The sequence below is a fragment of the Narcine bancroftii genome, chromosome 2 (genome assembly GCF_036971445.1).
Source record: "Narcine bancroftii isolate sNarBan1 chromosome 2, sNarBan1.hap1, whole genome shotgun sequence".
NCBI lineage: Eukaryota > Metazoa > Chordata > Chondrichthyes > Torpediniformes > Narcinidae > Narcine > Narcine bancroftii.
The window spans coordinates 340,099,353-340,123,858 of record NC_091470.1 but is presented as its reverse complement, the minus strand read 5'-3'; the positions used below and the strand labels follow the sequence as shown (position 1 = coordinate 340,123,858).

The 24,506-nt window shown below is 42.4% G+C and overlaps 1 long non-coding RNA gene across 1 annotated transcript; it reads left to right on the top strand.

Annotated features, from left to right (window-relative positions):
• Window positions 1-1,537: 1,537 nt before the first annotated feature.
• LOC138752795 (uncharacterized) lies at window positions 1,538-4,610 on the top strand. Its single transcript, XR_011350939.1, has 2 exons — window positions 1,538-2,086; window positions 4,107-4,610. It is a non-coding gene; the product is annotated as an uncharacterized lncRNA (long non-coding RNA).
• Window positions 4,611-24,506: the final 19,896 nt, after the last annotated feature.

The window sequence follows — 24,506 nt, the reverse complement described above, 5'->3', positions numbered from 1 at the left end:
CTTTCTGGCCATCCCTGTATCACCTGTTGGGAGAGTAGCTGTAGCTCTTCATCCTTGGCAGTTTCTTCTTTAATCAGGTTTGGTTTGTTATTGTTTACCCCGACACGGTGATGTATCTTGATTTCCATGTCTTTCATTTCGTATTTTTCATTTTGGGAAAGACATGACAAAGATTCAGCAAGCACCATTTCCTTCCCTGGCTTAAACTTCAAGGTAAAGTCATAACATTGTAGCCGGAGGAGTAGCCTCTGTAGTCTGGCTGGTGCCTTGCTTAGGTTCTTTTTCTGGATGTGTTCCAGTGGGCGATAATCACTCTCTACCATGAACTGTCTCCCATAGAGGAATTTGTGGAACTTTTCACATCCATATATGACTGCCAACAGCTCTCTTTCAATATTTTTCATATTGGGTCTCTGCTGTAACATAACATAACATAACATAACAATTACAGCACGGAAACAGGCCTTAGGCCCTTCTAGTCCGCACCGAACCAAACACCCCTTTCTAGTCCCACCTCCCTGGGCTTTTGAGGTAAAGGCTATGGGTTTTCCTTCCTGCACCAATGGTGCCCCGAGGCCTCTGATGGAAGCATCTATTTGTACTGTGACAGGTTTTTTTCTGTCATAATAGCTCAGTTCTACTTCTCTGCAGAGAAGCTTGCCTTAAGCTTGTCAAAATCTTACTGATGTGATGGTGACCACTGAAACTCCACATCCTCTTTCAGCAACTCTCTGAGGTTGGCTGTGTGGTCTGACATGTGTGGGATGAAGGAACTCATATATTGGACCAGGCCGAGGAAGCTTCTTAGTTCCTTTGTGTCCTTTGGGTGGTCCATTTCAGCAATGGCTGTTATCATCTCTGGGCTTGGCCTGACCCCTTCAGGTGTGTAGACCATTCCGAAGAACTGGCACTCCTCCACCTTGATGATGCATTTGTCTGCATTGAGTTTGATTCCATCCCCTCTTGTTCTCTCCATGGCCTCATGTAGGTGGAGATCGTAGATTTTCCCATCTGCCAAAAATCTGGATGTCATCTGAGATGCCGACAGCGCCCTTGCATCCCCTGTAGGTCTCATCTGTTTTTTGCTGGAAGATGCCTTGGCTCACCTTTAGGCCAAAAGGTAGATGCAAGAACTTCTAAATTGTACTAGCTTCACATTCCAATACCCATTCTTGGCATCTAACTTACTGAAGATTTTGGATCCTGCTCGTTCAGAAGTGATGTCTCCCAGCATTGGTATTGGATAGTGCCCTCTTTTGATTGCTTGGTTTAGGTCTTTAGGGTCCAGACATATTCTTAGGCAGCCATTTGGTTTTTCTTTTACTACTATAGAATTTATCCAGTCAGTTGGCTCCACTACTTTTGCTATTATTCGCTTTTCTTCCATTTCTTCCAGCTCCTGCTTTAGCTTTTGTTTCAGCTTTATTGACACCTTCCATGGAGCAGGGATTATTGGTTTGTGTTTTCGGTCTATAGTAATGTGTCATCAAAGCATTCAGCGTACATGTCCATGAGCTCGGCCTTATTTTAGTTCGGAGGGCGTTGCTCAATTGAGGTGTCACTATTGATCCTCTTGGACATTTTCTTCTCCCTGATCTCATTGTTTATGGAGATTAGCTGTAATTTTTGACAGTATATAACAAGGTGTGCAAGCCATTTGTTTACAAAATTGGCTTAGTGGTAGAAGTCAGAGAGTAATAGTGGAGGTGTGGTGACCCACTTACCAGCACGCGAACTGGCTCCCAAAATGGCAGACATGCTGTGGAAAATGCAGGAAATTGACCTGCATCCAGCACAGGTTTTTATCTGGGCCGATGACATCATTGATGATGTGACAGAGCAGTCATGTATATAAGCCCAGCATGCAAGCCGGGAGGAGCCAGTCTTGCATTAGACTCCCAGTGTATACATCAACCTGACAATGTGTACATTGACATCCATAGTAGCACTTTGCTACAGAAGATTGTTTTTCTTTTAATTGGAGGCCTGTGATCTGTAGCCTGCTGTACAATTAACAACAAAATTGATGGTATAGTGAACAGTCAGAAAGGATATTTAGTATTACAACAGGATCTAAATTTACTGGGTAAGTGAGCCAAAGAATGGCTGATGAACAAGTGCGAGGTGTTGCATTTTGGGAAATTACACCAAGGCAGGACTTGCACAGTAAAGGCTGGGCCCTGAAGAATGTTGTAGAAGAAAGCAACCTCAGGGTACAAGTACATAGCTCCGTGAAAATAGAGACCTAAGTCAGCAGGGGGTTGAAGAAGCTGTTTGGTACTGATGCTCTTTTGTCAAGAGTTGGAATGTCATGATACCTCTGTACCACACATTGGTGAGATTACATGTGGAGTACTGTGTGAAGTTCTGATTGCTTAGATAAAGAAAGGATGTAATTAAGCTGGAAAAAAGTGCTGAAAAGATTCACAAGGATGTTACCAGAACCAGATGGTTTGATTTATAAGGAGAGTGTAGCGGCTGCTACACATACAGAAACCCACCACAGGACACGGTGGAGGTCTCAATTGAACTGTTTATTCAAACTTCGCGTGAGCTCCGCCCCCGAGCTGGCAGTGACATCATCACGTTTGTCCGAGATGTGCACTTTGGCCTAAGCCACAAGGCACTGAGGTCCCCCGATGGCGCCATCTTCCCTCAGCTGCCCCGCCAGTGTGGCGATACAAGCGGGACCGGTTCACCACGAGCAATGTGTGCCACCACAAGTGATTGGATAGGGTATGAGTTTTATCCCTGGATGATTGGAGACTGAGGGGTAACTTTATAGAAGCATATAAAATCATGAAGGGCATGGATAAGGTGAATGCTCACAGTCTTTTTCCCAGAGTAGGGGAGTCTTAAACTAGAAATTATAGATTTAAGTCCAGAGGAAAAATATTTAAAGACAACTTTATCACACACGGAGTGGTGGATGTGGGAACAATCTGCCAGAGGAAGTAGCAGAGGACCATACAATTACAATATTTAAAAGATATCTAGACAGATAAATAGATAAGAAAGGTTTAAAGGAATATGAGCTACACAGGAAAACAGGACTTACTCAATTAGAAAACTTGGCTGATATAGACATTGGGCCAAAGGGCCTTTTTCCATGCTGTATAACTCAACATAGACCTTGGTTCATTCATACAGCATCCATTTCTTGAGAACGCATAGTAAAATGCCAACTTGAACATGCACTTCTGTATGGATTAACATTTAATTTTTGGATTTTTTTTTCCCCCAATGTCAGGCATGTACTGAATAATATTATTATTCATGTAATAATCATATCCAGCAAAATTTAGATCAAAAGCCGCAATCTAAAACTATTGTGGAATAGGACTAATGGGAACTGGTTGCATTGGTTTTTCACAATTTAAAGAGATATGGGAAGTCTGGCTTGGCAACTTTAGAAATAATGGTAGGTTACCCAAATACCTTCCAAACTGCTGGAACTAATTGTAAATGCTTTTACTAATATTTAGCTGCTGAGATAGTTATTCAATGGATGCTTCAGTGGCAGCTCCACTGGGAACACTGCCTAAATTGAGGATGTTGCTGTAACCATATCTGACCACTCAGGGTGGGTAGAAAACCCTAGGGGAGACGGCAATGAAATGACCATCAACAACACCTACTTCCACTGGGTCTTCAGAGATACCATATCCTTCCTGATAGTTTCAGATAAACGACATGGGTTCAGATTTTTCAAGGATTTCATTATTGAGATAATATTACATCTGTAGGAAGATTGTACTTATCCTCTCTGCGGTATCCTGATCTGCGGTAATCAACCTCACATTGACTCTCAATTTTCTCATCACAGGTTCTTTTTAGAAAGCCACAAAATGCCTCTGCCATGCTTCTTAATTTACTTCTTATTACAGCATAGGCTTCATGAAGAATTGATTTTATTAAATTTGATTTCATTGAGAAACAGGTAATACTGCAAGTAGTGAGAATTGGTCACATTTAGAATCATAATGTTACAGTACCAGATAGCACAGACAAAATCCCTTCAGTCCCTTGAGTCAATGATGACCATCAAGTACCCATCTAACCTAATCTCATTTTAATGTTCTGTTATTCTTATCATAACCTCACAGATTCCATCACTCACTTATTGACTGTGGTCAATAACTTAACAGTCCACTCATCTTTTGGGATGTGAGAGCAAACTAGAGACCTTCATGGAGAAGGTGCAAACTCCACACTAATCGCACCAAAGATCAAGTTTAAATGCTACAGCAACCCAGGTCTGTAAGAAGTTTGTAAGAAAATCTAAGAAAATAGCAACCTGATGGAGCTGCTGCAATGACAGCATGGCCACTGGTGTGGATCCAAGAGATCGGAGACAGCACTGGTCCCTGTTCTCAATTTTTTTCTCAACTTTCTATATGTGCCATTCACAGGGGATCTTTATTTTTGATAACATTCCCATTTTGCTCCAAGTTCTTCAGCTATTGTTTATTTTTCTTTAAGACCTTCTGAATTTTGGACAGGAACAGCTAACTATATTTTCAGGGGGGATTGGACCAGCTCAAGTTATTGAGCTGTGCAATGTGAAAGAAGTCAATTGACATCATTAAAGATTAACACAAAGCTTCAAAGGGTGTGTCATTGGCACTATGTATTAATTCATCTGCCTCAGTGTGGGGCAATGTTGCCAGACTCTCTCATTACCGCAGGTGATCAACAATGCTATTGACTGATTATTTATTAAGAACAAAAATCTTTGTTCAATTTCTTGTTCAAGGACCCAGAATTTCAACTTTCCGTTATTCCTTGAATAACACGATAGGCTCTGATCCTCAATTCCTTTAAAAGTTGAGCATAATTTTAACATTGGACTAGATGTAGTAACTTAGCATTCCATTACATATCCTGCCTCAGTTTCCTTTCCATTAACTTCAGAAGAAAGGAGAATTAGGTATGATAAGTAATGACAAGGTAATTTTATTTTGCCCAATTTTGATCATCGTTAAATATTAAAGTTGTCCAGAATGTGCTCAGTCATGCGAATGATGCCAAGTTGAGGCCAAGAAGTTCATTACAGTAATAATTATATTTTAAAAATTCTGTTTGTGAAGGAATTTTTTTCAATGGCAGCTTAGATGCCTCCATTGGTTGGATGTCATAACAGTATTCACAGCCAGGCATCTTTGTTAATTAATTTTAGTGATTGCCAAAATGGAAATGGAAATGAAACAAGTATTCTGCTGATTTGCCTATTTTTCCTGATTGGATGCAGCACTCTTCCCAATCTGTTGGCAAATTTCATGCTCAAGGAGGTGCTACCTCACAGCTCCAGGGGCTTGAGTTCAATTTGATCCCCAATTATGTCTTTTTGGAGCCTGCACATTTTTCTTGTGGCTGTGTGGGCTTCCTGCAGGTGTTCTGGGTTCCTCCCATATCCCCAAGTTGTGGGAGTGGTAGGTTAATTGACCACTGTAAATTGACCGCTGTGTGAGTAAGGAATAGCACTGTAAGACTATTGCGTTCAATTCTGATCATCTCATTACAGGAAGGTTATTGATGGTTTGGAGAGGGTGCAGAGGAGATTTACCAGAGTGTTGCCTGGATTGGAGAATATGTCTTATAAAGCAAGGTTAATAGAGATAGGGTTTTTCTCTTTGGAGTGACAAAGAATGAGAAGTGGCTTAATAGAGGTATATATAAGATTAGGAGGAGCTGAGATATGAAGAAGACCCGGAACCTTTTCCCCAGTGTGACAGTAGCAAATATCAGAGATCATCTGTTTAATGTGAGTAGAGGAAAGTTTAGGGGAGATGTCAGGGGTTTTTTTTTTAATACCGAGTAGTGGTCGACTGGACTGCATTGCCAGGGGTGGTGATGGAGGCCAGTACAAAAGGGGCATTCAAAAGGCTCTCAGATAGGCATCTTGATGTAAGAAAAATTAACACTAATGGATGTGAGGGAGGGAAGGATTAGATTGTTGTGGAGTAGGCTTCTATAGGTTGGATAGAGTGGACATGAAGAGAATGTTTACAGTAATGGGAGTGCTTAAAATCATAGGGCACAGCTTCAGAATAAACGGACATCCCTCTAGAACAGCGAAGAGGAGAATTTTCTTCATCCCGCGGACAGTGAATTTGTGGAAATTATTGCTACGGGTGGTTTTGGAGTCATTGGGTATATTTAAAGTGGAGCTTGATAGGTTTGTGATCGGGGTGTCAAAGGTTATGGGGAGAAGCCAGGAGAGTAGGGATAACAGAAAAAATATATATCAGCCATGATCTTAATGGCGGAGCAGACTCAATGGGATGAGTGGCCTAACAAAATAAACATATATATCCATTCTTATATGCTTTATGTTTAGTTTTAAATTGTTATTTGCAACATTGTTTATTGTTTTATGCAGCCCCTTCTCCTGCAGATGCTGGTTTCTTATCCTATAGCTTATCCCAGCTTTTAGTGAGTAGTTTGATTATAATTCCATGATAGCCAAGCTTCCTCTATGAGCTGATGTCCAAATCCAATTGATGCCAGACATGTGCTGATTCTGATGGGAAAATTCAAATTAGTAAGTGTGAGAATCAGTTAAAATCTTTCCACACAAAATTATCAAAATAACCTTCATTTCCATATCCAAATAGGATTTTCTGAGATCAAAATCTTTTGCAGTTGTTGTTGCCTTGTTATACAGTATATTTGTTCTACTGAAAATTTGGATATTGATATCAAATTTGTTTTAGACAGACACATCAATAGAGGACTGACTACTTATTATTTAGCAATGTATCTTATCTGTTTATCCTGGTTGTAAATATAGATTAAATACAAAAAAGATATGAACAGAGTTCTCATCATCTTTCCCATTTTTAAAAAAAAATTAAAAATTTTTCACACTATGAACCATATCAACCAAAATACACACAAACATTTCCCTCTTAAATATACACAGTGGCATTTTCTCCCCCCTTTTTCCCCCCTACCTTCCCTCCCCCCCCTTCCCACCCCCCTCCAAACCCATTAAACGTTCAACATATACAGTACAACAAAACCATTAAATAATGTCATCACACAATGAAAATAAACAAGAAAATTGTGTCATCTACTTTTGCACACTGGATCAGTTCATTTTGTTTTCTTATCATTTTATAATTTTAGGGGGTGGAGGTTCGAGGCAAGCCCTCTCTGTTGTGTTCCATGTACGGTTCCCAAATTTGTTCAAATAATGTGACTTTATTTTTTAAATTATATGTTATTTTTTCCAATTATTATGAATAAATTACATTTATTCATTTCCATGTACCATTGCTGTACTCTCAGGCTCTCTTCTGATTTCCAAGTTGACATTATACTTTTTTTTTGCTACAGCTAAGGCTATCATAATAAATCTTTTTTGTGCTCAATCCAAATCGAGTCCAAGTTCTTTATTTCTTATATTACTTAGAAGAAAGATCTCTGGGTTTTTTGGTATGTTGCTTTTTGTGATTTTGTTTAATACCTGATTTAGATCTTCCCAAAACTTTTTCACTTTCTCACATGCCCAAATTGCATGTACTGTTGTTCCTGTTTCCTTCTTACAGCGAAAACATCTATCTGATACTGTTGGGTCCCATTTATTTAACTTTTGGGGTGTGATATATAGCCTGTGTAACCAATTATATTGTATCATGTGTAATCTCATGTTTATTATATTCTTCATAGTTCCAGAGATCTTTCCCATTCTTTAGGAGATGTTGGTGTACCCTTATGGTCTAACAATGCAAAAGAATAAAGCTCCAGTGACAGTGATATATCCATTATCATGATTCTATTTCCCAATATTGTGAGTTCCCAAGACAATGTGAACTAAGAGCAAGGCCTAGTACAATCGTAATTGAAACGGATTGAGCTACCTTCAAGGCCTTGTCACTTTTTAAGACTAAAATTATTTGATTCTCACTGCACCAGTGGTCAGAGCAGGGAAATACAACTATCTAGAAAATTTTTTTAAAAACTGTTGGAATCCAGAGCAAACAATGAACTGCTATAGCATAGATTCTCATTGTGGGGCATATGCCCCACTGGTGGGGCGTGGGGCTTAAGAATATTTTAGAGGGGTGTAGGAATAGTTTGTGAAATAATTAAAAAGTTGGTTTGAAAAAAATAAGCTCGTTATGTTGGTGTGAAAGATGTGACTTGGCAACTCTTGTCAGTACATTACAATTGAGGTAACTTCCAAGTAAAATCACTTTTTTCTTTTAGTTTTCATAATGCATTTTTGCTCTTCTGATATTTCTCTGTTGTTTCTCCATTGTTTCTCTTATTTTAACTGCTGTTATCCTTGGTTAACATTATAATTATATTTTTTCTGACCCGTCTTAATCTATTCCAAATTATCTCATAGGTGACAAGGATTTGAAATTATCTCAAGAATCATGTCTCCATTCTTATCCCTTTACTTTTTCAGTTCAGTAGTGAGTGAGACCTGTATCTGTATGTATCTTTGTGCACTAGCCTATTGATGGGGGTGGGGGGGCGGGTCCACCACAGGTGCCAGCCTGAGGGGATGCCAAAATTGGAATAAAATTGGGAGCCTTGGAAGTAAAGCATGAGGTTAGCATAGTTCTGATGCATTCTCTGTGAGAAAAAATGTCAGTAACCACACTCAGTTTTTTTTTCTTTTTTGGGGTTCAGTATTTTTCCTTTGATTCGATCATTACTTTTACTACATTTTTCAATTCTGAAACATAATAAAATATTGATTAATCTGTTTCAAGGAGCTTGTGCTGTTGTATTAATCTGCTTTAGGGACCTCGCGCTGTTGTACATTCAAACTGAGCAGACCAAGCAAGGCAAGCAAAAGGTTTGTCAATATTCAGTGGAGTTCTTGAAGTTTGGGTTTATACCTGCTCTGCACAATTTAACATGCATCTTTTTGATTATTATGCCAACAGACTTTGACAAATGAATCAATTAAAGTGAGGCCTAGGGCAAAAAAGGTTGAGAATCACTGTGCTATCAGTGGGTCAGCATCATCCATGGGTAGAAATGTTCAGTCACCGTTTCATGTTGAGCTCTATTCTTGAAAAGTTGTTTTATTACGTTGCTTTATTTCTATGACATCAGGCATAAATATGGTAGTTTCCAGTGTAGCACACAACTATTTGTATTTGAAATAGCTCCCAAATATAAAAATGGGGCATTCCTTCCCCACACCCAGCTCCTTCCCTACACCCACCTCCCCCCACCCCACCCAGCACATATATATGCACACACTTTCATTACAATTTAATTAATTTTTATCAATAGCCACTTTCATTTCATGCTGCAAACAAATCCTGTTTTACTGCCTGCTTTCAAATTTGACTCTCGTCAGCATGTTTCTCTACGAGCTTTTATTAAGCTGATTAATAAAAATGTTAGTCTGTGAGGTAATTATCAGGTAATTGGCGATGACAAGGAGTGTACCTCAGCGGAATAATTTGCCCTCTTGCATGGTGCACTCTGGATTTGCATTAATTAAAAATCTCTGGACGTTGACTGGGTTCTGCTGATAGAGTCTTGTGTAAATCACGCAACTGGCAGCTTGCAAGTGTGATTCACATAAGCAAACAAACAAAAGACAAAATAACTGATTTCTCATCCCTTTGTATGCATATTGAAGCAAAGTTGCAGTCCTGCTGGTCAAATCCACAGACTTATATGATATGAACTTCTGAGGTGTATGTTGGGGTTTGCATGCCCCAGTTTGTGTAGTAGTCGGCATTCAGTATTAGAACTGAGGGATGGTGTATTGCTTAAAGGAAGTAAACCTGACAAGGACTTGATGGACTAAGAAATCCCATACTTTGTCATAATAATTCAACGATTCTCTGAAAACTAGATTCTTTTAAAACATTTTAGATTTTTTTTATAATTTAGAGATACAGCAGTTACAAGTCCTTCCATTCCACGAGCCTATGCCACCTAAATACACCAATTAACCTACTAATTTTAACCCCGTAGATTTTGGAGGGTGGGAGAAAACCAGAGCATCCAGTCAAAACCCATGTGATCTCAGGGAGAATGCACAAAATCGTTACAGTCAGCACTGGATTCAAACCCAAGTGACTGGTGCTGTAATAGTATTGCTCTGGAGTTCTTTTTCATAAGGTTTAAGGGCAATGCTCTGCTCTTAGGATATCCAAATGCAGGACTCTTCAATTGAATGCAATATTAACTTCTGAAAAAGGAATTTCATTTAAAGACTGAAGCATAGCTGAATTTAATGATAACTTCATAAATATATTTTGAAAGGTTGCTCTTATCTCCAAAATGGATATTTTGATACTCACATGGAAACATCACTTCAGATATTTATTTCATGTGTTTCACTTGGTTTCACAAAGATTATTTGGTCTATAAATTCACTGGAAGGATAAGTTAACCAGAATCAAAATAAAAGAAAAAAATACCAATATTGGTCATTTTTAAATTTTAAATTTAGACATACAACATGGTAACAGGGCATTTCAGTGTTCCCAAATTTTCATCCCATTAACCTACACCCCCAGTATGTTTTGAATGGTTGGTAGAAACCGGAGCCCCCCCCCCCCCCCCCCCGAGAAAGCTAAGCATACACTGGGAAAAAGTACAAACTCCTTACAGACAGGGCAGGATTTAAAAAATGGTCTGGTCCCAATCACTGTCACTGTAAAAGGCGTGCATTAATCACTTCACTTACTGTGCTTCCCTAATCTAAACCAAAAATTGAAAATACTGGAAATATTGAGCAGGACAAACAGCATCTGTGCAAAGAGAAACAGAGTTAACACTTCAGGTCAGAAACTATAATCATAATTGAAAAGGAGATTTCAAAAATGCAGGGAGGGTGGGAGAGCGGGCAGGTTCTAATAGGATAAAACTGGGGTGACTGTGGAGGTAAACTGTAAACAAGCAAATCTGATCAACACATGAATTGAAGCAGTTAGAAAGTGAAAATATAGATAACAAAAAAAAACCAGGCAAATAAACGAGTTGCAAAATGCAGAGGAGAACAGGTCAGGTTAGGCATGAACTCCACTCCAAGAGAGAAAATAGGGTAAGAAAAAAACAAGTTGATCTAATATTACAAATGGATGATACAGACTGGATTCTAGAGCAAAAAAAAAACAAACTGTTGGTGGAACTCAATGGGTCAGGCAGTATCCATGGAGGGGAAATAGTTGATGTTTCAGGCTGAAACCCTGCTTCAGGACTCAGCAAGGAGAGAGAAGACAGACAGTATTAAAGAGACAGGGAGGAATCAATGGGTGATAGGGAGAATAAGGAGGTGTGAAAGATGAGGGAGAGTTGGAGCCTGGTTGGCTGGAGCTGGGAGACAATGATAGATGTAAGCAGACAAAGGTAAAAAGGAAGGGCAGATGGATGAAGGAAAGAGGGTGAAGCTGTAGGCAGCTGCTGAAGGAAAAAGATGGGTGGAACCATGTAAGGGAGAGATGGTTGTCTGATTGGAAAGGTGGAGGAGGAAATGGAATGTCTGTGTGGGTTGTGGATATATGGAGTAGGTGGGAAAGGAGAAGGAAGTTGGGTTTTGGTGCTGGAAGTAGTTTGGAAAGAAGGGTGGTTGAGAAGGAGAGAAATGAATTAAAAGGAGGAGAGTTACTTGAAATTAGAGTATAGTTTATACTATTGATTTGTAGACTCTTCAGGAGGAGAATGAGGTGCTGTTCCAAATTACCTGTTGTGGAATTCAGTATTGAGATCAAAAGGTTGCTACTTCCCCAGATATAAGGTGAGGTGCTGTTACTCAAGCTTGCATTGGGCTTCAATGTAACAATCCAAGAGGCCACAGACCGTATATTAGTGGTTTCAACCTTTTTTTTTTTTCCGTTCACATACCACATTAAGTAATCTCTTCCTTACTATGAGCACCAGGAAGCTCAGGATCACCTCTGCAGACTGAATGTGATCACCCAGCTGCATTTGATTTCTCCAATGTAGAAGAAAGTGCATAGTGAACACGGAATGCAGTAGACCAAGGGTGTCAAACTCAAATTCACAGAGGGCCAAAATTAAAAACTTAGACTGATTCATGGGCCAAACTAAATATTTATTGAAAATATTCAACAACATCTGCATGTTTTCTCTTTCTTCATAGGAACATAGGAAGTAGGAACAGGAGTAGGCCGAAAATGGCCCATCGAGCCTGCTCCACCATTCAATACGATCATGGCTGATCTAATTTATGACCTAACTCCACCTTCCTGCCTTCTCCCCATATCCCCTAATTCCTCTATCATGTAAAAATTTATCTAACCGAATTTTAAATAGGTTTAATGAGGCAGCCTCAACCACTTCCCTGGTTAGAGAATTCCAAACATTCATTACTCTCTGGGAAAAACTATTTTTCCTCATCTCTGTCCTAAATCTACTCCCCCGAATCTTGAGACTGTGTCCTCTTGTTTTAGTTTTCCCGGCCAGCTCAAAAAACCTTCCTACATCTATCCTATCCATACCCTTCATAATCCTATATGTTTCTATAAGATCTCCTCTCATTCTTCTGAACTCGAGCTAATACAATCCTAGATGATTTAATCTTTCATCATGTCAACCCCTTCATCCCAGGGATCAACCTAGTAAACCTCCTCTGGACCGTCTCCAAAGCCAGTATATCCTTCCTCAAATATGGAGACCAGAACTTGTCACAGTACTCCAGGTGTGGTCTCACCAGTACCTTATACAGTTGCAACATTACCTCCCTGCTCCTGAATTCAATTCCTCTAGCGATGAAGGCCAACATTCCATTTGACTTCTTAATAACCTGCTGCACCTGCAACCTAACTTTTTGCGATTCATGCACAAGCACTCCCAAGACCCTCTGTACAACAGCATGCTGTAGTTTTTCACCCTTTAAATAATATTCATCTCTTTTATTTTTCTTGCCAAAGAGGATAACCTCACACTTACTAACATTGTACTCCATCTGCCAGACCTTTGCCCACTCATCCAGCTTAACTATATCCCTCTGCAGACTCTCCACATCCTCATTACAATTTGCTCTTCCACTCAATTTGGTGTCATCCGCAAACTTGGCTACACCACATTTTGTCCCCTCCTCCAAGTCATCAATGTAAATGATGAACAGTTGTAGGCCTAACACTGACCCCTGCAGCACCCCACTTACCACTCTCTGCCAACCTGAAAAACTCCCATTTATCCCGACTCTCTGCTTCCTGTCAGACAACTAATTTTCAATCCAGGTCAATATACTTCCCCGAACTCCACTTTGCTGTAACTTACTGAGAAGTCTCTTGTGCGGCACCTTATCAAACGCTTTCTGGAAATCCAAATATGCAACATCAACCTGTTCCCCTCTATCCACCACACCCATTATATCCTCAAAGAATCCTAACAAGTTTGTCAAATAAGATCTTCCCTTTCTAAAACCATGCTGCGTCTGCCTGATTGAACCCTTACATTGCAAAAGTTTCACTATTTCATCTTTAATGACAGATTCAAGCATTTATCCAACTACAGACGTCAAGCTAATTGGCCGATAATTTCCAGTCTTCTACCTACATCCCTTCTTAAAAAGTAGTGTGACATTTGCTGTCTTCCAGTCTGCCGGGACCTGCGCAGAATCCAAGGAATTTTGGTCTATGACCACCAATGCATCAACTATAACTTCTGCCATTTCCTTCAGAACCCTTGGATGCATATCATCAGGACCAGGTGATTTGTCTGGCTTTAGTCCCATTAGTTTCTCCATCACTACTTCCTTTGTTACAACTATTTTATCAAGGCCCTCCCCAACATTCACATACTTAACTCCGCACTTGGGCATGCTGGACGTGTCTTCCACCGTGAAGACTGACACAAAATATTTGTTTAATGCCTCGGCCATTTCCTCATTTTTTGCTACCAGTTTTCCTTTCTCATCCTCCAAGGGTCCTATGTTAACTCTGGTCACCCTCTTCAGTTTTATATATTTATAAATTTTTTTGCTTTCTGTTTTTATATTTTGTGCCAATTTACTTTCATAAACCTTTTTCCCATTTCTTATTACCCGCTTTGTAACCCCTTGTTGTCTCTTAAAGTTTTCCCAATCTTCCAGTTTCCCACTGCTCTTTGCAGCTTTGTACACCTGCGCCTTCAATTTTATACTCTCCTTTATTTCCTTTGTTAACCACGGTTGATTTTTCCCTCTCTTGCTGCCCTTTTTCCTGACCGGAATATATTTTTGTTGAGCATCACAAAATATTTCGTTGAAAATCTTCCACTGTTCCTCAACTGTTTCATCAATTAGCCTGTGCTCCCAGTCCACTCTGCCCATTTCCTCCCTCATCCTATGGTAGTCACCCCTGTTTAAGCATAATATATTAGTTTTAGATCTAACTATTTCCCCTTCCATCTGAATGAGAAATTCAATCATACTATGATCGCTATTTCCCAGATGGTCTCTGACTATTACATCATTTACTCTACCTATCTCATTGCACAACACTAGATCCAGGAGAGCATTTTCTCTTGTTGGTTCCTTAACATGCTGCTCAAGAAAGCTATCGCGGATGCATTCTATGAAGTCCTCTTCTAGACTCCCACGACCAACTTGATTTTCCCAATCTATGTGGAAGTTAAAGTCCCCCATGACTACTGCCGTATTATTATTACATGCCTCACTTATCTCTCTATTTATTTCCTGTGCCACTAAACTATTGTTATTTGGTGGGTGATAGATAACATCCACCAATATTTTTTTCCCTTTGTTATTCTTTATCTCTACCCAAATGGACTCAACATTATGCTCTTTAGATCTTATATCATTCCTTACTACTGCCTGGAGCTCATCTTTGATTAAGAGTGCAACTCCACCTCCCTTACCATCCTGTCTATCTCTTTGCACCACCTGATACCCTTGAAAGTTTAATTCCCATTTGGGGTCACCTTGTAGCCATGTTTCCGTGATGGCTACCAAATCATAGGCATGGGTACCGATTTGCGCCTCAAGTTCACTAACCTTATTTCTAATACTGTGGACATTCAGATAAAGTGCCCTTATGCTTCAACATATGTAATGTTAAACTTTTTCTTATTAAAATAATGTTTAATAATAATTTTGGTTAAACTCTTTCCAGAAGAAGCATTAACAAATGAGAAATAAAATATTCAATAAATAATATTTCTCTATAGCCTTTAAGCTCCTTTTAAATGTATTTTTTTTCAGAAGCCAACAAGTCAAAAAAATAACAACTTGCTTCAATGACAAACAGGTTTGTCTTTTAAAATGATGAACATATAGTCTGCCTCCCACCTGTCTTGAAAGGTCCTGTTTTCTGTCTTTCGTTTGGCCATTTTTCGTAAGGGGTTTATTACACGTGAGTTTGGCGACAGGTCGCAGATGCTAATGAATGTAAAGAGAGGAGGTGGGGGCGATTAGTGGGCTGATGGGCCGGCGCCAATGCATTTGCAAAGCATTCAGGGATTTGTAGTATTAGCTGTGCATTCGCTATATTGGTGCGGCGGCCAGCGGGCCAGCTCTAATACATATTTGATATGATCTTGCGGGCCAAATATAATTATATCACAGGCCACATTTGGCCTGTGGGCCTGAATTTGACATGTATGCAGTAGACATTACAAATCTGCAGTAATAGATCTACATAAGCAAATCTTCATTAATTGTGTGTCATATACAGTTGGGAACTTCACTTGGATACCATAGACTTTATTTATAAATAATATAAATATTATTTATAAATATTCTATTTATACAAGGAATTACTTAAGGTGGTATGTAAGTGGAATAAAAAGGTTGAGAACCACTGGTTTAAAATAATGAATTTACAATACTTGATTATGATAGGAAGACCAAAGTAAAATAAACATACATTTACCAATCAGATCAATAAAATGTTGAGCAAATTATGGCTTTGAAATCTGATGGTGCAGTTAGCATTGTGGTTAGTGCAATGCTAGCTCAATAACCTGAGTTCAAATCCACTGCTCACTGTAAGGAGTTTGAACTTTCTCTCTGTATCCACATGAGTTTCCTCCAGATGCTTGAGTTTCCTTGCACATTCCAAAGGCATACGGGATTAGTGGGTTAATTGAGGTATATGGGCAGCATGGGCTCGTGGGTTAGAAGGCCCTGTTATTGTGATGTATCTCTAAATTAAATTTTAAAAGATTAAATAGGCAAAGCTGATTCACATGGATTGGAATTAGAGGGACAGGAGCATGGAGAAAATGTAAGTCATTGAAATGTGAGAGCAGAACACTTCCTTGATAACATGCCCAAATTTGAAAAATCCTAATCATAATTTTGCAAGTTGTAAATAGACAGGTTTTGTAAATGTTAGCAAATAAAACTAAACAAACTAATTAAAAAAAAAACCATTGTGCCAGGATTAAAAATACTCCACAGAAGACAAGGCATGCAAATGAGAATGGAAAAAGAAAAAATTCTTCATTTTCAATATCAATATACTGTCATTTGACCATTTTTGAAGTGTGCATTATTTGAAAAGAGATCAGTTAATTTCTCAATGATTGAATACACTGTTTAATCTGTTATCTATAAATGTAACAGATATATCATATCTACATGTTCCTCTAATTCCATTTAATCATCTACTGAACTTCTGTTTCCAATGCACATAAACATTTGTCCCCACCTATCCCTTTGCCTGCCTCGGTGTTTAGAAGTTCATCTTTCTCTCTCTCACACACCCACCCACCCACCCACCCACGCGTACGCCCACGCGTACGTACGCCCACCCACACCCACCCACCCACACCCACCCACCCACACCCCCATTTAGGCAGTTCCCTCCAGAGCTCATTCCACAGATGGACTACACTCTCAGAGAAAATGTTGCCCATCAGGTTCCTATTGCTCTTCTTCAATCAATGCCCCTTTAGTTCTATGTTCATCTATCCAGGAAAATGACTGTGGGCATTTACTTTATGTTAATCATGATCTCAATAAGATCACTCCTTGGCTTCCTATGCTCCAGGAAATAAAGACCTAGCCTATCAAGCATCTCCCTATAATTCAAACACTCTTACTTTCAGTTCCATGTGACAATTTATTTTACTTGTATATCATTTTGGATGCTGGTGGTCTAGAAGAGAAGAAAATAGCAGAATAAGGTAGCTTTAATTGCTAAAGGTTATAAGATCCAAGAATAACATCATAGAAATTCATGGGCTTGGTTTCTCTGCAAGAATAGCTGTGCAAAAATTAACCCTAAGTATCCATCATAGAAAATCTTCAAGAAAAACATTCTTACATCTATTCATCTTTCAAGAAGGAATGCATCCATTACCTAGCATCACAATGGATCTTCTCATTGATTTAAATGAAGCTAATATTTTATTTAATCTGACATGAGAAATATTTACAACCTTTCTATAGCTTTGATTTGAATTTTATTCAGACCATCATAGAACATTACAGCACAGTTCAAACCCATAGGCCCATGATGTAGTACTGACCTAATTGAACCTACACCACAACATTCAAATCCTTCCGTACTTCTATTTTTCATAAATCTTATCTAATAATCTTTTAAATGTCTCTATTGTACCAGCCTCCACCACCACCCTGGGCACTGTATGCCAGCAGACCATTATTTTCTGTGTGAAAAAATATTACCTTTGGCATTTTCCTCCACTCATCCTTCAACACATATCCTCTGGTTTTTGTTGTTATTGCTCCAGGAAAGAGATGCTACTGTCCTCTCTATATATACCTCTCATAATCTTTATTAAATCATCTCCCATCCTTTGTCGCTCTAAAGCGAAAACCCCTGGCTCAGTCAACATTGTTTCATTATACATTTTACAATTTAGGAAACATCCTGATACTTCAGAGCTATTATGAGTTGACCAAATCCCTGTAAAATAGTCAAAACCAAAATGTCTTATTTTTGGTAATAGTTTGGTAATGGTCCTCTGGCTCCGTGCCAATGGTGAATATTAACATTCTTCGGTTGTGTTTATAAGAGCTATTGATTGCTGTATGGAGAGAAGATGTTTTATTTAAGAATTGTTTTGGCTGGGAATTTTAACATGAATAATTTTTATACAGTATATGAATTGTGACTGAACCAGTATGTTCAGAACAAGCAAATGTCTTCTGCTTTTCTGATATTTCTTTGTCCAATATAGACAACAGACTCGCCAAGGCAAATAGTGCCTTTGGAAGACTACACAAAAGAGTCTGGAAAAACAACCAACTGAAAAACCTCACAAAGATTAGTGTGTACAGAGCCGTTGTCATACCCACACTCCTGTTCGGCTCCGAATCATGGGTCCTTTACCGGCATCATCTATGGCTCCTAGAAAGCTTCCACCAGCGTGGTCTCCGCTCCATCCTCAACATTCATTGGAGCGACTTCATCTCCAACATCGAAGTACTCGAGATGGCAGAGGCCGACAGCATCGAATCCACGCTGCTGAAGATCAAACTGCGCTGGGTAGGTCACGTCTCCAGAATGGAGGACCATCGCCTTCCCAAGATCGTGTTATATGGCGAGCTCTCCACTGGCCACCGAGACAGAGGTGCACCAAAGAAGAGGTACAAGAACTGCCTAAAGAAAACTCGTGGTGCCTGCCACATTGACCACCGCCAGTGGGCTGATATCGCCTCAAACCGTGCATCTTGGTGCCTCACAGTTCGGCGGGCAGCAACCTTCTTTGAAGAAGACCGCAGAGCCCACCTCACTGACAAAAGACAAAGGAGGAAAAACCCAACACCCAACCCCAACCAACCAATTTTCCCTTGCAACTGCTGCAACCGTGTCTGCCTGTCCCGCATCGGACTTGTCAGCCACAAACAAGCCTGCAGCTGACCTGGACATTACCCCTCCATAAATCTTCGTCCGCGAAGCCAAGCCAAAGAAAGAAGATATTCCTGCTAGTTTTAAATTGATAGACTTCCACTAAACAATCCTCCAAATACTAACCTTGCAAATGAGTTTGGTTAGGTTAATCAACCACAAAAGTGATGCGCCATCAATTACTCAAACAACTGTTGTTGAGAAACCAATAGGGTTTTATTCACTGAAAAACAAAGGCACAACCATACTGCTTGACTGACCTGCACTGAGGAGGGGGCTGTGGAACAGTCACCTTTATCCAGGAGCCTGTGGGTGGGGCACAGGTACAGAGGGCCAATGAGTGTCCCTGACCAGACAATTATATGCAAACAGCCAAATAGTGGTTTAACACAAGAAGATTATAATTTCCCTCATTAACACAGACATTTCCTGCATGGTCTTTGGAAACCATGTGAAGGAGTGAGAATTAAAAAAAAAATTATTTCCCCCCCCCCACCCCTCGCAATACTGAGGTGCTGAGAGCAACTAGTTGACCCATGCTAGTATTTAGAAAATGTTGTCACTGAGAATTAAACCTAAGACCCTACTAGAATGTCAAATCATGTTTACTTAAGGATTTATGTTGTTTATCAGAATTCCTCCTGGATTTTGGAATTCTATAAGGGGTACTGAGAATTATACTGACTACTTCTCTAGTAAACAAAAATTTTGACCATGATACATGAATATTTTCAATATATATATATGTATGTGCTTGGAGAGTGAACAAAATAGCATGACACTTACTGTATGACAGGTAAGAATGACAGTCTGGAAATGTGATAAAACCAAGAACTCATATGAACATTAAGATGCATAGCAGGTTTATATTTATAGAAATTAATTTTCTTACTTGATTTTTGGAAATGCTATTATGTGTTGTTTTTTTAATTCTGCATATAATCTGTATTCCTATTGATCAGTTAAAAAATATACAGCCCCGATTATAAGCCACACGGCGGGGCAGCCGGCCAAAATGGCACTATCGGGGGGGGGTTTCCTTCATTCCAGGTCAGGGCTCAGAAACCACGCTTGGGGACCATGTGACACCCGGATGACGTCAGCCCCCTCCAGCACAGTTCTTAGCCAGGTTCGGGCTGGGAGTATAAATGTAGCCCAGCAGCCTGCAGTAAACTAATCTGCTCACTGAGCTCAACCCGTCTGGTTGTGTGTGTTATTGCAGGAGCAGGGTAGCCGCCGCTAAAATTGGTGACCTCAACTGGTTCAAACGTCTTTGAGCCCATTATGAGCAAGCCTGGGATCCGCGCTATAGCCATGAACTGCCCGATTTCTGGGTTCAGGAGCCGGAGACCTGGTTCGTCCACGCAGAGGCCCATTTTCACCTCCGCCAAATTTTGTCCGACGTGACCAAATTCTACCATGAGGTCGCTGCCCTGGACCAGGCCACCGCCAGACGCGTGCTGCACCTTGTTCAGCTCCAACCTGCCAAGGACAAGTATGAGACCATCAAGCGAGTGCTTACCTGGTCCCCCCTTGGACTATCCAGACACCATCGTGCTGCTCGGGTGCTGCACCTCGACGCCCTGGGGGACAGGTCCCCGATGGAACTGATGGACGAGATGCTCACGCTCATGGGTGAGCACACCAACTGCCCACTTTTCAAGCACATCTTCCTCGAACATATGCTCAGGGACATCCGCCTGCTGCTGGTTCAGGAGAGCTTCACTGACCCGAGGAAGGTTGCCCAGAAGGCCCAAGAGCTATGGTTTGCATGATTCTCGGAAGGCTCAGTGGTCCAGCAGGTCATGAGGCACGGGCACGACCTCGCCAAGCCTGCCCCTAGCGCTGCAGTAGAGCACCCGGCCCCTGCAAGGGCGCCAAAGAGCATAAATAACCAAGGTCACAGCATCTGCTTCAGGCCTCTGCTTCTACCACCAGCACTGGGGAGCCAAGGCTCGGAAGTGTCATCAGCCCTGCTCATTCCAGGGAAATGACCAGGGTGGCCGCTGTTAATGGCTGTGGCGGCTGGCCAAAGACACAGCCTTCTCCACCTGTGAGACTCAGACAGCAGCAGGCGGTTCCTCATTGACAATGGAGCCCAGATCAGCATCATACCAGCCATGGCCTCCGAATTCAGGAACCGACCTCGTGGACCTCCCCTTCATGCGGCCATCGCAATGGCGATCAGATGTATGGAGACAAGACAGTCCACTTCCAGATCGGCCAACAGATTTTCGTGTGGAGGTTCACCGTCTCATCCCTACCGACTGCCATCCTGGGTGCAAATTTCCTCCACGCACACGGGCTTCTGGTGGATATTTGAGGTAGGCGCCTGGTGGACGCCCGTACCTTCCAGGCCGTTCGCCTCGACGCCTCCCGCTTGGAGCAACCACAATGGCGATGATCAGCACGCCCAGAGACGAATTCCAGTGGATCCTGGACGAGTTCCCGACACTCCTCAAGCCACATTTCTCCGCTGCCTCACCACGCTAGGGGTTCCCCCACATCCCCACCCAGGGCCACCGATTCACGCCAAAGCACATCGGCTCCTGCCTGACAAGCTCCAGGTAGTGAAGGAGGACTTTTAGCACCTGTTGGAGCTGGGGATCATTTGGCAGTCAGACAGCCCATAGGCCTCGCTGCTCCACCTGGTCCCGAAAGCCTCTGGCAGCTGGCGTCCCTGCGGAGACTATTGATGGCTCAACGAGGCAACCGTTCCTGACCATTACCCGATCCCACACATCCAGGACTTTACGGCCAACCTGCACAACGCGAGTTTCTTCTCCAAAGTTGACCTGATGTGCAGATATCACCAGATCCCAGTGGACATACTCAAGATGGCCATCATCACCCCCTTTGGCCTGTTCTCCTGGCTGGCCGACTTCGGCCTTACCAACAACCTGGCTAAGTGCCAGTTCGGGAAAGAGTCCATGCAGTTCCTTGGCCATAACATCATGGCCAAAGGAGCCATGCCCACTGCTGCAAAGGTTGCCCCCATCAAGGAGTTCCCATGCCCGAACAGCCTCAAGGGGCTGCAAGAGTTCACGAGTACGGTCAACTTTTACAACCGCTTCATCCCAGGAGTGGCACGCATCATGCAGCCGCTGTTCGCCCTTATCGTAGCCAAGCTGAAGACGCTCGCTTGGAACCCAGATGCCTGCACCTCATTCGAGGCCACCAAGGACACCCTCGCAAAGGCCAACATGCTCGCCCACCCACACACCGACCTGCATATGGCACTCTCTTTCAATGCATCTGCCACAGCTGTTGGTGTCATCCTGAAGCAGCACGTGAATGGTCATTGGAAGCCGCTGGCATTCTTCAGCCGCCTGCTTCGCCTGCCGGAACGCAAGTGTAGTGCCTTCGACCGCGAGTTACTGGGCACATGCCTGGTGGTGTGGCATTTCCGCTATTTTTTGGAGGGGAGGACTTTTGCCATCTTCACCGACCACAAACCCCTCACCCAGGTGCTCGTGATGGCAAAGGATCCCTGGTCAGCCCGCCAGCAGCGTCACCTTTCCTTCGTGTTGGAGTTTACCACCAACATTTGGCACAAGGCGAGGAAGGACAATGTGGTTGCCGATGAACTCTCGCAACCGGCCATCTGCGCACTGATGCCCAGCCTCGACTTCGACCAGCTCGCCCAGGACCAGGAAGCTGATGAGGAGGTGAGGGCCTTCAAGACCGCCATCACCGGCCTGCAGTTCCGAGACCTCCCGACTCAGAGCGGCGAAGGCACCATCCTGTGCGATATCTCCTTGGGCACACCGCGGCCAGTGGTTCCGTAGCAGTGGCGCAGGCAGGTCTTCCATCACATCCATGACCTTTCACATCCGTCCATCAGGTCCATGGTCTGGATGGTGACAGAACAGTTCATATGGCATGGGCTGTGGAAGCAGATCATGGGCTGGGCCAGAACATGCACCCATTGCCAGACGTCCAAGGTGCACAGACACTCCAGGGCGCCCGTACAGGAGTTTGAGCACATGCAGGAATGGTTCAGCCACATTCATGTTTCCCAGGGCAACCGTGGTGGACCGCACCACTCGCTGGCCCGAGGTGATCCCGATGCCAGACACCTCCACCAACTCCTGCTCCCGACCTCTCTTGCATGGTTGGGTCACCCAGTTCGGCGTCCTGGCTCACCTCACCAGCAATCGGGGCACCCAGTTCACATCTGAGCTCTGGGCACAGCTTGCCAACAGTTTGGGGATACAGCTACACCGCACCACGACCTACCACACGCAGGCCAATGGACTGGTCGAACGTCTGCACCGCCACCTTAAGTCAGCGCTCATGGTCCGCCTCACCGGTCCCGACTGGATGGACGAACTGCCTTGGGTGCTCCTGGGCATCCGCTCCACTCCCAAGGAAGATCTGCAGGTGTCATCAGCTGAGCTGGTTTACGGTGCACTGCTGGCACTATCTGGTGAGTTCATCAACGCACCTCACAATCCCCATGAACTACTTCCTCACCTACCTCAGGGCACACTTGGACTCCTTCGAAGCCCTACCGCCACCCAGGCATGGCACCCGCCCGACTCGCATTCCTGGTGAGCTGCTTTCCGCGGAGTTCATTTTCATTCGGTGGGGCCTTACCACGGCACCTCTGCAGCGACCGTACTAGGGGCCGTACAGGGTTATACAGCATTCTGGCTCGATGTTCATGCTGGACTTGGGTGGCAGGCATGAGCTGTTTACCATGGACAGACTGAAGCCAGCACACCTTGATCCCACTGAGCCCGTGGTCATTGCCCAATCCAAGAAGTGAGGCCGCCCGGCAAAAAAGGACATTGGCACCGGTTCTCGGGGGGGTGGGGGGCTGTGTGGCGGCTCACCACGAGGCAGGCGAACCGGCCCCGCTTGTAAGCCACGCGGCTGGGCAGCCGGCCAAAATGACGCCGTCGGGAGTTTCCCTTCCTTCCAGCTCAGGGCTCAGAAACCCATGCTTGGGGACCACATGACGCCCGTATGACGTCAGCACCCTCCAGCGCAGTTCTCAGCCAGGTTTGGGCTGGGAGTATAAGTGCAGCCCAGCAGCCGGCAATAAACTAGTCTGCTCACTGAGCTCAATCCGTCTGGTTGCTTGTGTTATTGTAGGAGCAGTGTGGCTGTCGCTACACAGGTAACTTATTCAAAAACTTTGAATATGCTTACCATTGCTTAGTAACTACCCGGTAGCTAACCAGGAGATTCTATAATTTACAATCCATTTTAGCATCTAAAAACTTCCATGTTTCTATTTGATTTAATTCAGATCGGTAAAAGAACAATGTATCAGATCAAATTTGAACTTATTTGGTTTATGTTTTTACATTTTACATGGAGGAATAATAAGGTCCTTCTGGAGTCATTTGAGCCATTAGCTTCTGTGTCTACATGTTAAGGAAAGGAAGCAGATAAGGATGTTGTTCTTGACCATTCCCTTTCAAATTTCTGATGGAAAGTGTCTAAATATGAAATTAATGACAGTGTAATTTAATTTGATTGGTTACATTATGTGAAGATGGAATACTAATCTTGGACTCCAGAGAATGCTTGTATGGGCCGTATATGAAAGAGGCATTTAATAAATTTGTAATGGCATTGGAGAGTGAAAGCAAAATTTTCACATCTATTAAATTTATTATGTTCCAAAGCTCTTGAGCTGCTTTTCTGAATACGTACCTGTTTGTAGAGCTGTCTTGATAAGAATTCTCGCAGCAGGTGTGGAACGATGTGATGACAAGA